Source organism: Antechinus flavipes, chromosome 5 (genome assembly GCF_016432865.1).
Source record: "Antechinus flavipes isolate AdamAnt ecotype Samford, QLD, Australia chromosome 5, AdamAnt_v2, whole genome shotgun sequence".
In the NCBI taxonomy this organism is placed as follows: Eukaryota; Metazoa; Chordata; class Mammalia; order Dasyuromorphia; family Dasyuridae; genus Antechinus; species Antechinus flavipes.
Genome location: NC_067402.1, coordinates 201,658,006 through 201,682,508, shown reverse-complemented (window position 1 = coordinate 201,682,508; position 24,503 = coordinate 201,658,006). Strand labels below are relative to the sequence as shown.

The following is a 24,503-nucleotide window of genomic DNA, read 5'->3' as shown; positions in this document are numbered from 1 at the left end:
CTCTTTTTTTTCCCTCTTATTGCCAAAGCTAACGTTTCTAATACAATATTGAATAGTAAGAGTAATAGTGGGCAACCTTGTTTCATCCCTGATGGGAAAGATTCTAGTTCATCCTCATTATATCTGATGCTTGCTGATGGCTTTAAATAAATGCTATTGATCATTTTAAGCAAAACTCCACTTATGTCTATAGTCTCTAGTGTTTTTAATAGAAATAAGTGTTGAATATTGTCAAATGCTCTTTCTGCATCTATTGAGATAATCAGATGATGTTTGTTAGTTTGATTATTGATATAGTCAATTATGCTAATGGTTTTCTTAATACTGAACCAACCTTGTATTCCTGGTACAAATCTTTCTTGGTCATGGTGTATTATCCTGGGGACAACTTGCTGTAATCCCTTTTCTAATATTTTATTTAAGATTTTTATATCAATATTCATTAGGGAAATTGGCCTATAATTTTCTTTCTCTGTTTTGACCCTACCTGGTTTAGGTATCAGCACTATTTCTATTTCATAAAAATAATTTGGTAGAATTCCTTCTTTCCCTATTTTTCCAAAGAGTTTGCATAATATTGGAATAATTGCTCTTTAAATGTTGGGTAGAATTCACATATAAATCCATCTGTCCTTGGAGATTTTTTCTTAGGGAGTTGATTAATAGCTTGTTCAATTTCTTTTTCTAAAATGGCACTATTTAAGCAATTTGTTTCCTCCTATGTTAATCTGGGCAGGCTACATTTTTGTAAATACTCATCCATTTCACTTAGATTATCATACTTCTTGTCATACAGTTAGACAAAATAGTTCCTGACTGGGGCAGCTAGGTAATCGACTAAAGACTTCATGAGGACCTCAAGAAACAAAGCAAAATCAAAACACTGAAAAAATGCAGAAAAAAAAGCTTCCACTTCTAATTTTTAAGAAGTTATTTTCTTCAAGGAAATTTTGTACTTTTTTTTTTTTAAGCTATTTAGTCAATTCTGGCTTTTAAGGAGATATTTTCTTTAGAAACTGTAATGTTCTTTGTTTGGTTTTCTGGAGGTCTTGGGGCAGCCTTCTTTTCTGCAGAGTAATCACTACAAGAATAGCCAGGTGTTAAAGTCCAAAAGTCTTTATTATCTCCTTTGCCTGGTGCTCAGCTAGCTTTCTTGTGACCTTCAGAGTAGACTTGGGTTCAATGGAAAAAATGCAGGAGGATAGGCCACCATGGTGGTGTGAGATGAAATGAGACTGAATCCAAGTGTTTGTGTTTCAGCCTCCAGCCACCACAAAGGTGGGTGATGGAATTAATCTATCTCTGCCTGCCTTGGTTGAGTTTGTCTCAGCTTATATGCTAGTACACTGAATATAAACCAATCATTTTATCACTAGGAAACCATTATTTGTTGTAAAATTAAATCAATCATACTGAACTTAGAGAACTATTAATCACCATGCTAACCTAGATAACCATTCTCTCATCAATTCCACTGACTTAACACCTTGTAAGAATCCTTGTTTCAGAGTTTTGGCCCATAACAAGGATCTTTGTGCTTTTTTTTTTTTTTAAATAACCTGTTATTCTCTTTTTAGAATTTTCTTGCAAAAGTTCTCTTTTCTTTTCCCAAATTTTCCTTTACCACTCATTTTATTTTTAAAGACTTTTTTTTTTTTTTTTTTTGCTGTTTTTAATCTTTTTCTTTTTTCTTCTAGGAATTTTTCTAAGGCTTGTTCCAGTCTGCATTTTTCTTTTTTCTTTTAGTTTTAAATTTTATTTTATGGTTAGGTATAAAATAAGAAAATTACAACAACCCATTCAATATAAAGCAATTTTTTTTTATTTCAAGAAAAGCTATATAGTAAATACTACACATTGTTTTCAAAACCGTCCAGCTTTGTTTTCTTGTAAATATTCTTTTGTTCTCTGTGTACTTTTTAAGTTGTTTTTTTCCTCTTCCTATTTTGCCTTTTCCCCAAGAAGGGTACAATTAAGCATGAATGTATACATATATCTGCACACACATATACACATATACACTTAATATATATAAAACTGAACTAAGCTTATTTCCACTTGTCATCTGTTTCTCTCAAGGCTGATAGCATCTTCTTTCACAAGTCTTTCCATATATTTCTAAATCTACCAGCTCATCAATTCCTACACAAAAGCAATGTTCCAACCCAATTATGTTCTGTCTGGGAGATTATGCATGAAAGTAATCCCCCTCCATTTTTTTCATTTTTTCAATTCTGAACTGCATAGGTTTTATTCTTTATACAAGAAAAATTTAATTTAAAATATTCAAAATTGTTCATTTTACACTTCACAATGCTCTCATCTTATAATATGATTTAAGCTCTGACATTACTGAATCTGCTTCTTTTACATCTTTTTCCCCCGGTTTCTTTGAAGTTTCTGATATTTTGGTCTTCTAAATGAACTTTGTTATATTTTTTCTAACAGCAAGATAATTTTAAAAATAATTTAATTAGTATGGCATTATAAAAATATAAATAGTATGGCATTATATAAAATTTATATAAATATAAAATTGTAATTTTTATTATATTGGTTTTATCTATATATGAACAATAAATATTAATTACTTCAAATATTTAGATCTATTTACATAAAAATGTTTTATGCCTATATCCACATGATTCCTGTGTTTTGGCAGGTATGCTCTCATGTTTTTTATATTGTCTAGTTATTTTAAATGGTCTAAAGCAATACTGAATAATATGGCTGACAGTGAAGTTTCCCTTTTTTCTTTTTTTTTTTTTTATTATAGCTTTTTATTTACAAGATATATGTATGGGTAATTTTTCAGCATTGACAACTGCAAAACCTTTTGTTCCAACTTTTTCCCTCTTTTCCCCCACCCCTTCCCCCCAGATGGCAGGTTGACCAATACATGTTAAATATGTTAAAGTATATTTTAAATACAATATATGTATACATGTCCATACAGTTATTATACAGTCCATACAAAAAGAATCAGACTTTGAAATAGTGTACAATTAGCCTGTGAAGGAAATCAAAAATACAGGTGGACAAAAATAGAGGGATTGGGAATTCCATGTAGTGGTTCATAGTAATCTCCCAGAGTTCTTTTGCTGTGTGTAGCTGGTTCAATTCATTACTACTCTATTGGAACTGATTTGTTTCATTGTTGAAGAGGGCCACATCCATCAGAATTGATCATCATATAGTATAGTTGTTGAAATATATAAAATCTCCTGGTCCTGCTCATTTCACTCAGCATCAGTTCATATAAGTCTCTCCAGGCCTTTCTGAAATCCTCCTGTTGGTCATTTCTTACAGAACAATAATATTCCACAATATTCATATGCCACAATTTATTCAGCCATTCTCCAATTGATGGGCATCCATTCATTTTCCAGCTTCTAGCCACTACAAAGTGGGCTGCCACAAATATTTTGGTACATATAGGTCCCTTTCCCTTTTTTTAAATCTCTTTGGGATATAAGCCCAGTAGTGACACTGCTGGATTAAAGGGTATGCACAGTTTGATAACTTTTTGAGCATAGTTCCAAATCGTTTTCTAGAATGGCTGGATGTGTTTGCAATTCCACCAACAATGTATTAAGGTCCCAGTTTTCCCATATCCCCTCCAACATTCCACATTATCTTTCCCTGTCATTTTAGCCAATCTGACAGGTGTGTAGTGGTATCTCAGACTTGTCTTAATTTGCATTTCTCTGATTAATAGTGACTTGTTACATCTTTTAATATGGCTAGAGATAATTTCAATTTCTTCATCTGAGAATTGTCTGTTCATATCCTTTGACCATTTATCAATTGGAGAATGGTTTGATTTCTTATAAATTAGAGTCAATTCTCTATATGTTTTGGAAATGAGGCCTTTATCAGTACCTTCGACTGTAAAAATGTTTTCCCAGTTTATTGCTTCCCTTCTAATCTTGTCTGCATTGCTTTTGTTTGTACAAAAACTTTTCAATTTGATATAATCACATTTTTTAAAATTTTGTGATCAATACATACATTGTTTGGTCATACATTCTGTCTTCTTCCACAGGTCTGAGAGATAAACTATCCTATGTTCTTCTAATTTATTTATAATCTCATTCTTATGCCTAGGTCATGAACCCATTTTGACCTTACCTTGGTGTATGGTGTTAAGTGTGGGTCAATGCTTAGTTTCTGCCATACTAATTTCCAATTTTTGTCAAACAGTGAGTTCTTATCCCAAAATCTGGGGTCTTTGAATTTGCCAAACACTAGATTATTAAAATTATTGATTGTTTTGTCCTTTGAACCTAACCTATTCCACTGATCAGCTAGTCTATTTCTTAGCCAATACCAAATGGTTTTGGTAACTGCTGCTTTATAATATAATTTTAGATCTGGTACAGCTAGGCCACCTTCATTTGATTTTTTTTTCATTAATTCCCTTGAAATTCTTTACCTTTTGTTTTTCCATATGAACTTTGTTGTTATTTTTCTAGGTCATTAAAATAGTTTTTTGGGAGTCTGATTGGTATACTGCTAAATAAATAGATTAGTTTAGGTAGCATTGTCATCTTTATTATATTTGTTCAGCCTATCCAAGAGCATTTAATATTTTCCCAATTTGTTAGATCTGACTTTATTTGTGTGGAAAGTGTTTTGTAGTTTTGCTCATATAGTTCCTGACTTTCCCTTGGCAGAAAGATTCCCAAATATTTTATAATTTCTGTTTTGCATTCTTGTTCTAGAATTTCAGGAAATTTCCCTTGATAATTTCTTGTAATACTATATTTGAGATTATTTTTATCATAATTTTCAAGCAGTCCAACTATTTTTATAATATTTCATCTTGATCTGTTATACTAATTGTTTTTCTTGTGAGGTTTCACATTTTTTCTATTTTTTATTCTTTTGTTTTCTTTATTTATGTCTTTGTTTCTTAGAATGTCATTAACTTCCATTTACCTAATTATGGTTTTCAGTGAATTATTTTCTTTCTTAAATTTCTGATTCTCTATTTCACATTGTTTGATTTTCTTTTTGTAATTTTCTTGGGTTTTTCTTATTTTTTCCCCTAATTTTTCCTTGATCTTTCTTATTTGATTTTTAAAGTCCTTCTTAAGTTCTAAGAAATATTTTTGGTTTTGGACCCCCTTTGATGTTTCTCATTGAAAAAGGAGTGCTTTTTACCTTCGTGATCTTTTTCTGAATATGAATGCTGATCTTCTCTATCCCCATAGGAGCTATGTAGTGGGTTCTTTCTCCTTTGCTTACTCACTTTTATTTTTTATTTTATTTTAGCAGCTATTATTGTGATCAAGTTCTTGTTCTGAGGTATGGGAAACGATATCCCAAGCCTCATGTTATTCTTACTGTTATTTTCTGATGTCTGTTTTGGGCTCAATCTTGTGCTCTTCTTTTCACTCATAAGCCATAGCTAATGCCCCTGATCATGCTATCCTGCCATTACTCCATGTGGTCTCTTTGGTTCTTGCAAGTCATAGATGTCTTCTCTTCCCTGGAACTGAATCTAAGGTCTCTGTTCACCTTAGTTTTTAATGGTCCAGTTCTTTTTTGTTGTTAGCTGATTTTTTAGACTATTTATTGATTTTGGAGTTTGTATTAGAATTAAGGGTAGATGAGTTCATCTTTTATATCTTTCTGCTCCTTTCATAGTTCTTGGTCATATCTTCCTGTTCTACACTGCAACTTTCCTTGTGATTCTGATCACTCCTCTATGATCTGAACTAATCTAAAACTGAGTAATTCCCCCTAACCTTGTGCGGGAGCTAGAACAATGTTACCTTTGGGATCTCTTTCTCACCAGCTCTTCAGTACCTTATTATTCCTGGAGCTCCTGGGGCTGCTTCTGATGCCACTATAGTAGTGTCTCTTCCACTGTGCTGCACACCTAACAGCCTTCACCCCTATGTTCACAGATCCTTCTTTCTGTCTTCCAAAGTTTCCTTGGGATGGAAAAATGAGTTCTGACTTTGTATTGATTTTCCTACTCAAAATTCTGTTTGGTATTTTTTTAAGTGGAGGAGAGGGGTTTCTATCTTTTCACATGTCCAGCCTCAGATAAGAGTGGGAAGTAGAGAAGCAGGAACTGTTTATTTGCTGAGTACCTTTCATCTTGCTGTGAATTAGTTTTGTTGGGTCTCCAGCTTCCTGTTCAAAGAAGAGAATCACCATTAGGTCTTATTGGTCTCCCAATGTTAAAATATGGGAAGAGGGTGCTATTCTATCAATTGTTTAGACTGATATCCTGATTTGGAGAAGAAAATAATCACACCTTCTGCTCCAAGTTCTTTTTCTGTTGCTCAACTGTCCAATTCTTTGAAAGGATTTCACTCTTGACTAGTAATAATAAAGAATTCTAAAATCTCTAAATTTTTCACAGAACATTTAGCAATCTCTCATCTGGCAATGCCTTCCAAATCCTATTGGTTTTTAATCCCTATACTTCATCATTTAAACTTTATTTCCCACTACATGATTCTTAATTCCCATCCTCCCCAACCATTCTTTGCACAATTACCAACCTCTTCCACTGTGTCCTCTGAAATTCCAAAAGAACAATTATGTTAACTTTACTATCCAATACTTGTGCATTCTAGAGATAGAGCTCTCTGCTCCTGCCACATAGCTCAGCATTCTGTGAACTCTTACCTCCCTATTAAAAACTCTCCAAATGTCAGTAAAAGAATGAACATGCTGAAAGACCATCACTGCTGTCAAATTACAGACTTGGCTTGAGACCTCTGGTAACAAAGGGAAGACCTTTTTCTGACTCTGCATGTGATCGGGCCCTTATGTCTGTCTTCTGTCTTTTCATATTCAGGTACTGTGTTTCTGTCCCCAGTCCTCATGTGTACCCCATTTTCTTGTGGAATTTAAAACTGTCCAATCTACAATAAATTAAACTGAGGCAGAGTTCTGAGCCAATGGCACCTTATTAAAGATCCATGGTTTTCTCTAATGAAATGCATCTTCCTTTTAATCTGAGATGTTCCTAGTCCCCAGGGCCTTGTTTTTATAGGGTTTGATACCCAAATATGCAGACGAAGCAAGGCAAAATATAAAATCTAATTGATGAATGGACTTTTTTCAAGGGCCAAAAATTAAGACGGGCAAGACAAGAGACATGTCTGATGATCAAGTGGTTCTAAGATGGTCATAAGATGGTCACCTGCTCATGGGCAAGGATTTGTCATTTGAATATACAAAAATAAGTTGGGGATGTTCTAAAAAATCAAGACACCTTACTTGCAGTGAGGTTGAACATGGAATTTGAGCAACATAGGATGAAGATATGGTTACATTCTTGTGGTTACAAAAATGAGCTTGATGACCAGTTAAAATGTAGTGAATATTACATTAAGATAGGGGGCCCCAAAAAAGGCCCATTATAAGAACCTTCCTATCTAATTATCCCTCTGTGATTTGTGCAAAATGTCAAACTTATTGGAATAGAGTAGGACTCCAAATGAATCATTTTTCATGTTCAGTAGGTGTATAAATGAATCATTTTTCACACTCTCATGTCTGTGTATGGATCCCATGTTTCTGTCCCTCTGCATATTCTTCCAATTCTGCTAAACCCATATGCCTGGTCCCTGCCCCAAGTGTTCCTCCTCCTGCTCTCACTTTTCTTTCCCTGGCTGTCATATATCCTTGAGCCCCGTGCCAACCTCCTCCCTCCATGGCTGCATAATTCTCTTTCTGTCTCCATCCCTCTCTTCCCCATGTCTATAGGCAAATTCTCATTATGTAAAATTGACTTATTTAGAAGTGGGTAGAATGGTTCACTTACACAAAGTATAAAGTGAGAACTATACATTCTCCTTCCCCATTGCCACTTCCAGATTCTTAACCATTACCATCACTCAGGAATCTCTTCTCCTTTGAAGTCCATGACTAATCAATATCTACCACCCAGTTAACATCTGTCCTGTTGTCAGGACCTTAAAGATACTCTATTTCCTTCCTCACATAATTCAGTACCTGATTCACAATTTTTTTTTCTCTTCCTCGACTCCTGCCCTGATGCTAGGAGACTTCAACATGGATTCTTCCTCAAATACCATTCCTCAATCTAGTCATTTCCCATGACTACTTCTTCATTCAACTTTGGACATACAAAAAAATGGACATATCTTTGATTGCTAAAATTTATATGTATGTACAAATATTCCACCTCTGTGTTTATGAACTCTGAAAATTCCCTTATCTTTCTACCTTTCCCTCTGCCTTTAGTACCAACATTGTTATTCATCCATCCATATCTTTTAATCTCTGAGGTTCTCTGCCAGGTCATTGTTCCTGTACTAGCCCCACACTTCTCCTTCCTCCATCTTGACCTCTTGGTTAATCAGTTTCCCTCTATACTGTCATCTTCTCTTGAATCCCTTATCTCTTTATATTGCTGATTATGCTCTACCAAGCCTCAGCTTTATATCATTCCCACCATGTACCACCTTGACTCTTGCACACATACTGCTGAACAAAGTGAAGAAAATCATGAATATGTGCTAATGAGGTCCAATACAAATTTATGTTACACAATCTCAACTGGACCCTCATGTCTGCTACACAACACTTCTGCTTCTCTCTAATCAATTCTTTATGCCACTCACCACAGTGGTTTTCCCAAAACTTTTCATTCTTTCCCAAACATCCCATGGCTTCCAAGTCCCACACTTTCTACTGAGAACCTTGCCTTATATTTTATTGGAAAATGGTAGCAATGTGTTGAGAGCTCCCTCTTCTTTCTTCTTCCCTATCTCATCTCACATAAAATCTTTCTGCCACTATCTTCCCCTTCACTCCTTTTCCACATAAAAAAGATGGGCCCTTCTCCTTACTAAAATGATCTCTCCCACCTGCATAAGTAACACCATTCAATTTCATTTTCTCCAATAAATTGCCCCCTCTATCAGCCATACTTTCTAAATTATCTTTAATTTTCTGGCTGCTTTCCTGCTCACTGCCTACAAACATGTCCATATTTTTTTTTATTCTCAAAAAAATCCTTACTTGATTCTTCCAACTTTATAAACCATCTCCTGCTTTTTCTTATTTAACTCCTTGAGAAGTTTATCTACAATAGGTGCCTCTACTTCCTCTCTTCTTAAGTCTTTACAAATTTGATCTCAGACACTTATCAGCTGTGGGATGCTGAACAAGTCACTTAACCCTGTCTGCCTCAGTTTCCTCATCTGTACAATGAGCTGAAAAAGAAAATGGCAAAAGCATCTGTATCAAGAAAACCCTACAAAGATTTGAGAAGAGTTGAAACAAATGAACACCACCACCCAGATCATACCCATTGACCATGGTATCTCACAGAGTCCAGCTTTCTCTTTTTTATTCTACTTTATTTAATGATCTCATAGAGTCAATTATTATCTTTATGTTGATGATTCCCAAATTTGCTTAACCAGTTGTTAAGCCTTTAGTATTGCAGCTCAAACTAGATGTCATGCAAATATCTTAAACTCAACATATTCAAAAGTGAATATTATCTTTAACCTTCACACTTCCAAATTGTTCTATTATTATTGAGGGAACTAACATCCTCCCAGCCTCTTGGGCTCACAGCCCAGGTTTCATCCTTAACTTCTATCTTTCCTGGCTACATCAAATCTGTTGTTAAGGTCTATCAATTTTACCTTTGCAACATATCTGGAATATATCCTCTTCTCTCATCTGATTCTGCCACAGTTCTGATATAGAACCTCACCTCTTCACTCCTTAATTACTATAATAGCCTGCTGGTTAGTCTGCCTATCATAATTCTCTCATTATTGCAATTCATTCTCACTTTAATCCCCAAATAAATTTGCCATTTGTAGAGGTTTGTTGATTTTGTTTTGTGTCTTTTCATGAGCATATGTGGATGATTTTGAGAAAGACATTTCTAGTTTTGATGGCAGCATTACTAATTTGAGATGTCAGGAATTGCTGAGTTCCTCAGTGGTACTCAACTGCCAACAGGAAGAATTTCCTGTATCAGAGAATTTGAGGACTGACAAGAAAGAGAAATGTGAGCCCTAGAATAATTAGCTACAATCCCTCAGATTTGCTGGAGCTATCCTTTGTTCCTGTCTTCATCAATTATCATAAACAAGTCGGAGATATTATTCTAGACTATAGCAACAAAAGATTCTTGCCAGGAATAGGAGGGCCACAACACATACCCATGGCAATATATGCATGTCTTAAATAGGGCAAAGATTTTATATTTCTTCCTTATCCTTCAAGGTACTCCCAAAGAATAGGACATTTTGATTAATGGGCCAGGAAACACTAAATAAATGGTGGCACAGGATAATTCTCCCTAAAATCTGATGGGAATAGGCTGATGTGCATCTTTTTTTGTAGTTCCAGTGTTCCTAGGGCTGCTTTTGCTCATGGTCACCTCTTTACATTGAAAAATCCACTAAGAAGTGCAAAAATTTGGTATCACTCATCTGATTGTTTAGATCTAGTACTCAGTCCCTTTCAAAGAGGACATGTATACTTTGCATCTTTATTCTTTCATAGTTACCACTTCAGAAGGATGTTACATTTTCATTTTGATTTGGTTTGGCTCTACTTTGTATTTTTGTTTCTGTTTTCCTCTGTTAGCTGTATCTATATAGATTTCTTGAATCCATGAAATCATAGTTAATAAATAATAGCTCCAAAGTAATTTAAGTGTTGTAAGGTCTTCTAAAAAACCTTAAAGGTACAGAGTGTGGAAGAAGCAATATCCTAATCCTACACTCCCCAATGTAAGTTAAGGTAGTTTTTCCTTTAAAGTTTTTGAAACCAACTTTTAAACTTAAGGCCCAAAATACTAACAACACTTTATGAACTCCTGATAAGGAAATGGTGACATGGAACTCCAGTCTTGATCTGATTCTTGTCAGGCAAACTATAACAAATAACACAGGAGAAGAACTTTATTCAACTAAATATACTTAGAATATTCTAAGTGCCCACACTTACTAAAAACTTTTTTCCTGCTATGGCTAAATAATTAATCTCTTTTTATTAACCACTGGAATTCATTCCAATATTAAAACTGATTGACCTGTCAGTCAGTTTTACCAGAGTACAAGTTTTTCTATTTTCTTTGAATCTGTTCATTTTTGTCATTTCTTACGGTGCAATAATATTTTGTATTCACCTGCATAATTTATTCAGTTATTACCCAACTGATAAGTCACACTTTTGTTTTAACAAAAGGAATGCTAAAATATTTTTATACATATCGGTCTTTTTCCAATTTGTTTGATCTTTATGAAGTACAAACCTAGAAGCAGCATTATTGAGCTAAAAGGTATGCACAGTTTGGTGACATTTGGAACACAGTTTCAAAATGTCTCTAAGAATGGCTGAAACAATTCATCTTCATCAATGTGCCTATCAATTGTCATTTTCACTATCTGATAAGTGTGAGATAGAACTGTTTTTTTAAAATTTTTATTTAATAATTACTTTATATTGACAGAATCCATGCCAGGGTAATTTTTTTTTACAACATTATCCCTTGCACTCGTTTCTGTTCCGATTTTTCCCCTCCCTCCCTCCACCCCCTCCCCTAGATGGCAAGCAGTCCTATATATGTTAGATATGTTGCAGTATATCCTAGATACAATATATGTTTGCAGAACCGAACAGTTCTCTTGTTGCACAGGGAGAATTGGATTCAGAAGGTATAAATAACCCGGGAAGAAAAACAAAAATGTAAATAGTTCACATTCGTTTCCCAGTGTTCTTTCTTTGGGTGTAGCTGCTTCTGTCCATCATTTATCAATTGAAACTCAGTTAGGTCTCTTTGTCAAAGAAATCCACTTCCATCAAAATATGTCCTCATACAATATCATTGTCGAAGTGTATAATGATCTCCTGGTTCTGCTCATTTCACTTAGCATCAGTTCATGTAAGTCTCTCCAACCCTCTCTGTATTCATCCTGCTGGTCATTTCTTACAGAACAATAATATTCCATAACATTCATATACCACAATTTACCCAGCCATTCTCCAATTGATGGGCATCCATTCATTTTCCAGTTTCTAGCCACTACAAACAGGGCTGCTACAAACATTTTGGCACATACAGGTCCCTTTCTCTTCTTTAGTATTTCTTTGCAATATAAACCCAATAGAAACACTGCTGGATCAAAGGGTATGCACAATTTGATAACTTTTTGGGCATAATTCCAGATTGCTCTCCAGAATGGTTGGATTCGTTTACAACTCCACCAACAATGCATTAGTGTCCCAGTTTTCCCGCATCCCCTCCAACATTCATCATTATTTTTTCCTGTCATCTTAGCCAATCTGACAGGTGTGTAGTGGTATCTCAGAGTTGTCTTAATTTGCATTTCTCTGATCAATAATGATTTGTTTAGAGTTGTTTTAATTTGCATTACTTTAACCATTAAAGATTTTAAGATTTTTTTAATATAGCTATTGATAGTTTGAATTTCTTCCTTTAAGAACTGTTTTTTAAACTCTTCCTTCTCTCAAGGAATTCTACTATCTGTCATGGCTCTTGAAATTGCATTTGCTTCTTAATATGCAATAAAAAGAACTTATTTCAGGATTCTTTCAATGTACATTTCTCTGCACTTAAGAGAAGCTTATTGTATGTTTGTTGAAGGAGGTTTGTTTAAATGTAAATACAACCATTCTCCTGCTCAAGATAAATAAAACTTAACCACAGCATGAACTTCTGGAAAAAAAAAAACCCAAAACAAAACAAAACAAAACAAACAAACAAACAAACAAAAAAAGAACTGTTTTTAAACATACTTTGGCCATATATTTTTGGGAGATTCTAGACTCTTAAATACTCAATGGAAGCAGAGCACAAGTTCTGGTAGGTTCCATCAAGTAGAGCTTGAAAACAGGTCCAAAAATTGATTATTTGCCTAGTATTGAAGGACTAGCCTAAGTTCAGCGAGATACAGATCCAGAAGTTTCATAAAATATAAAGTCCTAGAGTTGGAGTTATACAGGAGCCAAGTCAAGATGGCTAAAACTACCTCAACATTTTCCTCCAAACAACTTTAAAACAATGCCTCAAATCAAATTCTGGACTGCCCAGCCAACAAAAAGTCAGTTTGAGACATTTTTCTGATCTAAGAAAACTTAGGAGGTCAGCAGGAGACAGCTCTGGTACCAAAATAAAAGGTTATCCAGAACACACATGTAATAGCAGTTGCAGAAGCAGCAGCAGCAGCTTTGGGAGCTCTCATTCCAGAGTCTGTAAGAGGGTTATACAAATGATCAGAAAAAAATTACAAGGGACCATTGCTGGCATTGGGTACAGCAGGCAATGATTGGTAACTCTATTGTCCATAGAGAAACGCAGATGATTAGTCACAAGGGTGCCTGGAGCCCTGGTCTCATTCTAAGGCTGTGGGGAACACTAAATTTTGTGGCTGCAAGAAATTAGGGGACTGAGTCATAGCTCCAGCCAGAGCCAAGAAGAGCACTAGTTTTTATGGCTATAGGGAACCAGGGGCAGCTCCTGGAAAAACACCAGAGTACAGATCAGGAAAGTAGTTACACATATCTCCCAAGATCACATAACTTTAGGAGATCCAAAAACTTGTAAATGCCCAGAACTAGCTCTGAAAATAATAGTACCAAAAAAATAAAAATCTTAAGCTTGGGACAGTGCCTCCTTTGATGAGCAGGGCCCAAACTTAATATAAAGTTGAAAGTAAAGAAAAAGGAAATTTACAAACAACAACAAATAATTTGACAAAAAAATTACTGTGGTGGCTAGGAAAACCAAGACATAAATTCAGAAGAAGACAATTTTCTCAAAGGAAAAGCCCAAGCCCAACAAGAATTCCTGGAAGAAAAAAAGAAAGAGCTAAGCACAATAGAGGAAAAATTAGGGGGGAAATGGAATGATGCAAGAAATCATGAAAAAAAATGAATATTTTGGTTAAAGAGGCAGACAAAAAAATAGTAAGAAAATACCATCTTAAAAAATAGAACAGGCCTAATGGTGATAGAGGTACAAAAATTCACTGAAAAAAAGAATTCCTTAAAAAGCAGAATTGACTAAATGGAAAAAAAAGTTTAAAAAATCACTGATTTGATGTTACCAAAGGTTTACCAAACCTGAATTTGAATTTTGCCCACATACTAGCTGTGTGACCACAAACAAGTCACTTTAATCTTGTTATGTTTCCTTGTGTTGAAAAAAGGGACAATAATTTAATACCTGTAAGTATCAAACTCAGAATGTTGCTGTAAAGCTCAAATGAGATAATATATAAGTGCTTTGCAAATCTTAAAGCATTATGTAAAATGTCAACCATTTTCTCTTCTCCTATTCTCTTCTTCTTTACTCCCATCTCTGATGATAAAGTGATCTTTTTCTCACCAAAGGCAAGCCCTTTATGTGACTCCTTCCTTGATCCCATCTCCTTCCATCTTCTCCAGATTATCTCCACAGTCATCCTTATTCTCTATTCAACTTTAATCTCCCCATTTTACTTCTTCCTAATCTGCTAATTCATCAAAAAAACAAAAAAACAAAAAAAAAAAAAACCAAACCTTTCTCTGTACTTTGGTTCCCTTCCCATGTTTTTCTTCCCTTTCCTAGTCAATCTTCCAAGAAAAGTTAGCTACACATTTTCACAAGCATTTCAAACTAGTATCTTTTAACTGTCTTTTGAAAGTCACTTCAAAAATATTTCTCAAAAGCATTTGACATTATTGACTACTTTTTCTGCTGAATATTCCCTTCCTCTGAGTTTTAATGACATTGTATCATAGTAGCTGGGGAGCACAGTAGATAGAATGTTAAAATTGAAGTCAAAAAGACAAGTTCAAATCATACCTAAACACTAGCTAGGTGATCCTACATAAAAAGTACTTTCTAGCTTAAAAGCTATGATCCTATATTCTATCTTGACTGACCATTCATTCTGTCTCTTTTGCTGAACTATCATCAAATATTGATATATTTCAAGGCTTTGGGCCTCCTTTCTCTTATCTCTCCTAGTGATTTCATTAGTTGACATGGATTCAATTATTACCTCTCCTTCCTGAGCATCAATCTCATAACACCAATCAGCTACTGAACATTTAGAATTGCATATCATATAGTCTTCTTAAATTTAACATATTCATATGCCCAAAAGGCGACAAAACTGTGCATACCTTTTGATCCTGCAGTGTCTCTACTAGGTCTGCATCCCAAAGAGATCTCAAGAAGGGAAAAGGACCCATATGTGCAAAAATGTTTATAATAGCTCTTTTTGTAATGGCAAAGAACTGGAAAATGAGGAGATGCTTATCAATTGGGGAGTGGCTGAATAAATAGTATGTTAAAGTAATAGAATATTTAAAATGATGAACAGGCTGATTTTAGAAAAACCTGAAAATACTTACATGAACTGATACTGAGTAAAGTGAACAGAAGTAGGAAAACTTCATACATAGCAACAGAAAAATTGTATGATGATCAGCTATGATAAACTTGGCTCTTCTCAGCAATTTAGTGATCCAAGGAAATTCCAATAAACTTTGGATGGAAAATGCCATCTGCATCCAGAGAGAGAACTGTGGAGACAATTCAGATTAAAGCATTTCAGAAGACCTTTTTTCCCCTTCTGTTTTTTTTCTCATAGTTTTTCTCTTTTTTCTGATTTTTCTCTACCAATATGATTTATATAGATATTTTAAAATGAACATACATGTATAACCTAATTTTAAAAAATTAAAATTAATTTTTAAAAAAATTAACATGTTTAAAACAGAATTTATTATCTTTCCTCCAAATCCTATCCCTTTTTTAAACTTTCCTACTTTTGTTTAGGACACCACTATCTTTCCAAGGCTTATAAACTTGGTGTCATTGTTGCTCCCTCATTCTTTCATGTCATATATACAGTGAATTGCCAAATACTGTCATTTCCATTTCTACAACATCTTGTGTATTCATTCCCATATCTCTACATAATTACAAATCTAATTCATATCTCATTAATGGTCAGCTGAACCACTACAGAGTTCCCCTTAATTGGTCTTTCTGCGTTGAGTTTCTCTACTCTGTGATACTCACAGAATCTAAAATGATTTTCCTAAATCACATGTTTGACCATTTTACTCTCTACCTCAAAATAAGCCCCAGGGCTTCATATTACCCTTAGGAACAAATATAAAATCCTCTGTTTGGCGGCTAATAAATGCTTCATAAACTAGCACCAAATTGTCTTTCCAGTCCCTACCACATAATCTAAAATCTAGCCAAATTGGCTTTTTCTTTGATCTTTCCAAACAACATTCTATTACTCCTCTCTATGCTTTTGTACCTCTTGTAATCCATAACTAGAATGCACTCTGCCTCCTTACCTCAGCTTCATTTCCTTTAAGTTTCAGCTCATTCATTACTTTCTAAATGAAAACCTTCCTAGTACCCTTCCAATCTGCTAGTTTGTGACATACTTTTTCTATCTACTTTTTATATGCCTACATATGTACGTTTTCAATAGAATGTAAGCTCCTTAAAGGCAGTGACTGTTTCATTTATCTTTGCCTCCCCACAACCTCACAAAGTACCTAAAATATCATATGTACTTAATAAATACTAGTTAATGGCCACAATATGAATTTTTTTTTGCCATATTAACTCTTCTAAAGTCATTTATTCAGTTATAGAAGGATAATAATTTGTGACAGGGGAAGAAAAGGACAACCGGTTATAGAACTTTCAAATATGTTAAATGATAGCTCCCCAAACTATATTTGAGAATTATCCTATTGATTTTCCATTGCTTAACTATTCTTATCTCATCATAAGAGAAAAAGAGTGAAGCAGCTTAAGTTGACATATAAGTGAAATCAGCCAATTACTCTGAACATATGACTGCAGGCTGCATATTACATAAAAATAAATTAAATTTAAAATTTAATTTAGCCAGACAGTAAGTATGCTGAACTGTCAGTAAACATCAACAAAATGAATGAATATTTCTTTTTGCTGTGATGAAAAACATTTACTATATTTCATTTCCAAGCAAGTACCATCTTCCAGGTGCAACACAGTTTAGAATATCTGTACCTTAACAAAATTCCATACTTCTTTGAAAACATATATTGGTAAATGTACAAGTTGTACTTTCTGTTAAAGAACTGATATTAATTAATAAAGAACTAAAATTTTAAAAATTAACCCCAATACAGAAAACCTAGTTCACTCCTCACCAAAAATAGAAACTCTCTGGAAAAGAAGAAATGTGAAAGAAGAAAAGTGATAGAAAAAGTGTCAACATTATTGAGAAAATCATTTTAAAAACCTTGATTCTATATACTGTTTCTCAGTGACAAGGTAATGGGTCAAGGTTTAGTTGAAAGAATTATTTGCCATCATGAAGGTGCACTATTAAGACTTATTTATTAAGAAAAGAAATTTTCACAAAGTAAGAGAATACCTGATAGTTAAAAGGTTAACTCTATATGAATACTACTTTATATTTTAATGCTATAAAATCTGAAATGTTTTCATATCTATTATATTTTTACATTTTTTGTTACCACAACAGCTCTGTGTCCCTTTATTTACTGAAAGATTTCAAATTCCTCAAAGTATATTGTATAAATTATATCCCTCAATAGAAGCCAATCTCCTTAAGAAGTAGGACTTTGGGGATTTTTTTTTGTTTGGGGGTTTGTTTGTTTTTGCATTCTCAGTGCTTGACATAGTGTTTTGTACACAGGAATTGCTTAATAAATATTTGTTGAAATAATGAATACATAAATTAGAGCTGGAAGAGAACCTAAAAATCTACCTTTATTCAACACCTTTTTTTTTTTTTTTATGTAGATCTACATACCAATAGTTAGACCTGCTGTAATACACTCCCTAGTCTCTTAAGCTCAGTTTAGGTGCTTTTAATAATTTTTGAATCCAATTGTTAGCACTTTTTGCCTTCTGTAATTTTTTAAAATCTATTTTCTTCTTTGTGTACATGTTCTATCTCTCAACTGGATATGGATGAAGAAACAGGATTAAAACTAAAATGACTTGTCTAAGCTCATATAATTAATAAATATAAGAGCAAGAGAGAATAGAACCCATAATCTCTGATTCCAAATTCAGCGCTTATTCCCATATACACACTGATACTATTATCTCCACATGATAGATGTTGAAAATGAGGCAGAAAAAATATTGCTGATGCAGTAAATTAGTGGCAAAATCACTATCAAAACCTTGACTCCTATATCCCTCTCTTCTTTCCATTAGACTAGCCCATCATACTTTCTTAATCCATTCATTCTTAATCTTAATAGGCTTTACATTGTCTTTTATTTCCCTGTCTCTCCCTTGCTCTATCAAGCTATCTTTGAATAATTAATTTATACTTATCAATGCTGCTTCATTAAGGCTGATTCTTGAAGAAGTAAAAATAACTGAGGTCAAATTTCAAAAATAATAATAATAATGATATTAATTTGGTCTGAAGCTAAAAAGTACTAAAATTTTCCAGAGAATTTATATAAACGCACATGTGTAATGGTCTGAGACTGAATTGATGCACTGGGGTCCGAGCACTTAAGCCTAATTACCAATTGGACAATACTCTATTAGCATTTGCTTGGAAAATGGCCCACCCCACCATTCTGTGCTGGCTTGATCTGTTGGTGTACAAGGACATTTTGGAGGAGGGATTAGAGGGTGGAGTAAGACAAATGAGTGTGACTTCCAGGCTGTAGAAGAAAGAGGAGATTCCTGTATCCACTCTCTCTCTCCTCTTCCTTGGACAAAGAATAAAAATCTAGGACTTTTGCTTATCCTGACTCTGTCTGATTCTAAAGTATCCAGGGTGCTAATGTGGTCTTCACACACATGCATAATTCTTGCAGGTCCACATCCTTAAGTGCATTGTTAAGTTTTAAGTTATACTGCAAAAATGATTCCCTCTGCTTTATTTCTCTGAAGCCCAAAGATGTTAATTTGGTCAAGATTATAGTTGGAAAGTAGGTTGTGTTAATAAGACTCCAAATGTATTGACCCAGTATGCTAAAATGTGATCATAATACCTATACCTTTTGAGCGAAAGATTCTACAACTAAGAATTATTCATGAACTCTAATTATGTGAAACAAAATCAAGGAGATAATGAAGGAAGTGAAAATACTGGATTCTATTAATTTTATTTACCTTTGCAAGACATGGGCAAAAAATGTCTTCATTATCCATATTTTACAGATAGGAAACTGAGGTAAGCCAATGCTAAGTGACTAGCCCAACAGCTAATGATCTGAAGCCAAATTTGAACTCAGCTTCAGACTCTAGGACTGTTTCTATATCCAATGTAGCAAATAAAATCTATGTCTCTTCAGTCAATGCCTACTATCAAACATCTTTTAAGGCTAATGAAAAGCAATAGATAGCTAACAGGTACAAAATACATAATAATCAGGCTACAAACTACCAACCAGTTTTTATTTCCATAAAGTTCTGATGTTAACTAAAAGAAAGAAAGGAAAAAAAAAAAAAAAACCCAAGTTGTTGCCTAAAGGTAACATTGTACTTTTACTATGACCTATATTCTAAAAACAATACATTTGCTATCTCCTTTCAGATAACTGAGAAAAGACACATTAAAATATCCAATATTCATTTTCTTCCCAAGGTAAAATTAATAAGTTTTATGTTTATTTAAAATTTTTCACAATCAATATAATGATATTACCCAGGAAGAAAAAAAAAAGATAAAAGTAGTCGATATTGGAGGGTCTCCAAGAAAACAGGCACATTAATACACTGTTAGTAAAGCTATAAATTGGTCCAAATATTCCAGAAAACAATTTGTAGTTATGCTAAAATACCTATACTTTTTGAGCCAAAGATCCTACAAGAATATGTCCCAAGGAGGTTAAAGAAGGAAAGAAAATTTTCACAGACCACTATGTAAGTAAAGACTTTGGGGGATGGGAGGGTGGATGTCAGTTGACTGAGAAATGGTAAAACAAAATGTGGTGCATGAATGTAATAAAATATTCCAGAAGTATAAGAAACAACAAAAATGAAGATTTCAGAGATTAAATGAACTCTGGTGTTAGATGAAATGATGGTGACATAAATTGAATCAGGAAAACAAAATATACAATTAGTACAACACAAACAGTAAGAATAACAACAACAAAAACTCAACAGTTGTATAATTACAAAGATCAGTTTGGGCCCAGAAAATAATTTTTAAAAATTCCCTTCATTGTAGAAGTGAAGGACTACAGCTATACTGTCTCTTCTATAAGATTGCATGAATATGTTGGTTGAAATTGTTTAATTATTTTTCTTCTTTTAAAGTCTTTGTCACAATATAGTGAATAGAATTAAGAATGAGTTAATTATTGAGTATTTATCAAATGCCTACTTTGTACCAAGAATTATACTAAAATAGAGACAGAAATAAGAATTAAATACTTCCTATTCTCAATGAGGTTGAAGCAGACACTGTAAAATACTTAAGGCTTAGTTAACCCTTCAATCTTAGATATTGAAGATACCAAGTTCATCCATTACATCCAGGGCCATCCAGTTTTTCTGGCTTCTATTCTGTCATTGAATCACAATGATTCTGGAAGAGAGAGTGAGCCTGACCAATTCATGTACAAGTTAAGACATCACCTTTGTTGTAATTGGTCCTCTTTAAAAAGGAAGGACAAATGACAGCTAGATCTGTATCAGTGGAGGGAATTTCCTCAAGGGAAAAACAACAACAACAACTTAATTATAAAGGAAATATTTGCAAGTAGCTAGTGGCATATATTTGGACACAGATGTGTTATAAAGACAAAAGGCATCAAAAACATATCTTTTTAAAAAAAATGCTGCACATGTATGCTCATATCTACCCATAAGATTATGCAATACCCATAAAACACAGAAACAACCAGAAGAAAATAGGAACTCCCAATTTTGGCACCTCCTTCACCCAGTGAGTTTAATCTTTGAAAATGAACAGTCTTGATATAAAAAGTCAGAGATGGAAGGGATCCTAAAAATTTTCCTTATATTGTCTAACTTCTTAAGGAAATTAAGACCCAAGAAGAGGAAGCTAATGCTTGGCTAATAGAAAAACCAGAACTAGAACAAAATTAAGTCTGTAAATTTCTAGTTTTCATGGATCTGATTTCAGCTCCTTCTCTTAATTGAGTATAATTTGACTGTTTTTAATAGAGAATGGTGAATTTAAAAAAAAATAATCCTCAACATTAATATAATGCTAAAGAACTTGTTAATTTTCTTGTCTCCATATCCAATTTTTTTACCTTCTCTAATCAAATAAAAAGAATAATTAATAAAGCAACGAAACTATGCTTGAAAACTAAAGCAATCAATTCATGAATAGGTGGAATAATTGGGAAGAATGGTAAAAAACTAAAAAGCAAAAACGTACTATTTAGAAGTGGTTCGTGCCTTCTTGGCAGCAGGAAAATGATTGTTAAATATCTTTCGTGGTTCACGAAGCAAGGAATCAAACTGCAAAACTATGACAGGAGGGGGAGTCTTTAGCTCCCGCACACGGCAGGGATTTTTTTTTTTTAAAGTGATTTGTAGGGATAATTCAAATTTAAGCAGAGGTACACTAGATCCTCAGAAAGAAATAACTTCCTTTGGCTTTCATGACTCCTCCCCACACTGAAAGGACTTCTGAGCAGGAAGTGGATAAGGAATCTTTGTGCGTGTGCAATCCTCCTAATTCATCACCAGGAGAAGGATTTGACAGAGTGAAGGAAAGAAGAAAATGTGTCCCTCTAAGCTCCATCTCTGGGGATCAATGTGTTGTGAGTCCTTTAGGCAGCCAGGGTACCCCACGAAAAGGGAAGCATGTGAGAAAGAGGTAGGGAAAAGGAAGGGCGAGCTTCTGCCCCCTCCCAAGCATGCGCGAATCCCCCAGCAAGGGAGCCTACTGGGGTAACCTCTTCCTTTGTTGTCCAGCCTTACAGCCGGTCACTGCCACATACACACACTCCTGTTATAAGATAAGGGCGGGCGCAAGGAAGGAGAGAAGGAAGTTACGAAGAAGGTTGGAAAGGAAAAAGGAGACTTTGTATACCTTGGTACCACTCCTTACTTAGATGTTTGCGAAAATAAAGACAATCAAAAAAACAAAACCCAAGAAAAACAAAAGAATACACGTTTGTTTAATATACTCCACAATGGCTCAGGGAGAAGTATTTTTTCCTTTAACAATAACAACAAAAATGCTTTATTTAACTTATTTATTAGAGTTAATCTTTCAAACTCCTTTTACATCACACAGCACAAATGCAACTTCCTACATCGTCTCTTTTACTATAAGTCTAAAACAGTCATTCCCTCCATCATTGGGTGAAAAAAAAAATCCTCAATGAAAAAAAGAATGTTTACCTTAATAACGTAAGAGGTAATCATGTCTTTTATGGAAGAATCTGATTGCCTGGTGGGTTGCAGGAAAGCAGCAAACATCTTGTGATGGAAAAATGGGGAGGAGGGATAAACTATTAATATTGCCCAGCTTTGAAGGATATTGATGGAAGGTGTAGGAAGAAACGGCCAGCGACTTTCCGAGCAGAAGCAGAGCCCCACGTTCTGGCTCTAAACAGCTCTAAGCTTATCTCTTCCTCTCCCGGGCAGATTGCAACAGAAATCTCACTCAAATAAGAAGCCTCAGCATCGGTTCCACAACCTCCTCGCCCTGGTTCCGCAGTTGATTAACTGACATGGATGCTGGTCTTCTTGATCTTTTAGACATTCTCCCCCAGGATCAATTGCCATGTACGATTTAGTAGGAATTGAACAAGAAAATTCAGTCCATTGTTTCTCTTCCTGGTTTTCATACATCATCCTTCCCGACTCGAAATAACCCAAGACCAAAGTCACTGAACTGCATTCATCACACGGTGGCACTGCTGCTAAAGCTCCTGCTTCCTTCTTTCTCCCAGAAAGGTGTTGCTGCTGCAGAAGTCTGAACATCTGCAAAGGCTGAGAAAGGGAAAGGACAATGTGTGCGATTTGTATATTTTTAGTATAACAAGGTTGCAAAGGAGGATGTGCCTTTTCCCCTGAGCATCTGCCAAAGATTCTCAGGGGAGCCTGGTAATGTTTTAAGAGAAACTACTGCACAGGCTTGGCCAGGGCCAGAGCTTGGGAGTTTGGCGAAGAAGGGGGGGAGAGAGGAGTGGTGAGGTTGTGTGGAAATGAAGGAAATGGGAGAAGGAGACTGTAAACTGAGGTGGGGAAGGCAATATTGCTCCCTGAAGGAAACTGAGCTGGAAATTGCCCTGTGGGATAAGAGTATGAGGGTGGTCAGAGAGAAAACCTGCCAGCATATAAAGACATCTGGAACAGCAAGAAGCAGGTATGGTGCACCAACTACAGAGAGACTATCCTGTATTAATAATGGTTTCTGATCATATAGCTTTAAGTGACTTAGAAAATGAAGCACCAGGACACCTTTTGGAGAACTTGCTTTACTAGTTCACTATCCTTGGTCAAACCTTTTCCAAATGACCCACCGATATCTCTGCTGCCAGTAAGTGCCAGGGGAAATCAGCATCCAGGGATTCAGTTATTGCATTCATTTTGATGGCAGAACGACTGACAAGACTCTGGTCAGTGCTGGGCCTAACATTCCTCCCCGTTTTTCAACCCTCCAGAGGCTGTGTGGTCAGTAACATTACATGTCCCTTGACAGAAGAACTGATAAAAAGTTCGTTCACCTAATAGACAGCTTTTGTAAATGACTGATACTTCCTGACATTTCATTGCTCTTATTTTTCAGGGACCACCTTTTGGAACTTATAAAGCTCACTTATAAGAAGCAGAGCTTTTTTGGTATGATTTCCTAAGATGAAGACAGGAAATTCTAGCTGAGTATTATAGATAGCATTTGAAAGAAACTTCTCCATTTCAGAACAACTGTCTGGTTCAGATCTACTTACTATTCCTCAAAAACAGGAAGGAAGGAATGTAAACAAATAACAACCTACCTTTCATTTCTTGATAATGTAATGGCTATTTGCTGACTAAGAGCAAGATGAAGAACTGAAACTGTAATCCAGTACTCCAGTTAAAGGACCAAAAATTTAGAGGAGAATTTAGTCTAACTTCTTCAATTTAAAAATGAGGAAATAGGAATTAAGACTTGCCTAAAGTCACACAGATCATCAGTAAATAGACCTAGGGCCCTTGATTCCAAATCTATTCCTCAAAAAACTACCAATATTTCAGTTAGGATCATTCATGTAGGAGCATGGTGCAGTGGTAAAAGCCTGGATTTTGAGTCCACTTGGAATTAGAAGGCCTAGATTTGTATCTAGGTTCTACTATTTTTCAGTTTTGTGAATTCCATTTTATTAGCCTCATTTTCCTTATCTACAAAGTTAGGGGATTGAACTAAGGGATTTCTTTTAAAAAAAAAAAACAAAACAAAACCCTGTAATATCTATAGAATAACTCTGCAATTTTCAAAGCACTCTGAAGTATATTATTTATTACTGGACCGATCAAA

General features: G+C 34.7%; 1 long non-coding RNA gene across 1 annotated transcript; it reads right to left on the bottom strand.

Annotated features, from left to right (window-relative positions):
- Positions 1–1,799: 1,799 nt before the first annotated feature.
- On the bottom strand, positions 1,800–22,944 carry LOC127564381 (uncharacterized). The gene is made up of 3 exons (XR_007954248.1): positions 22,382–22,944; positions 15,388–15,558; positions 1,800–6,147 (listed from the first exon to the last, which is right to left on the bottom strand). It is a non-coding gene; the product is annotated as an uncharacterized LOC127564381 (long non-coding RNA).
- Between the last annotated feature and the right edge of the window lie 1,559 nt (positions 22,945–24,503).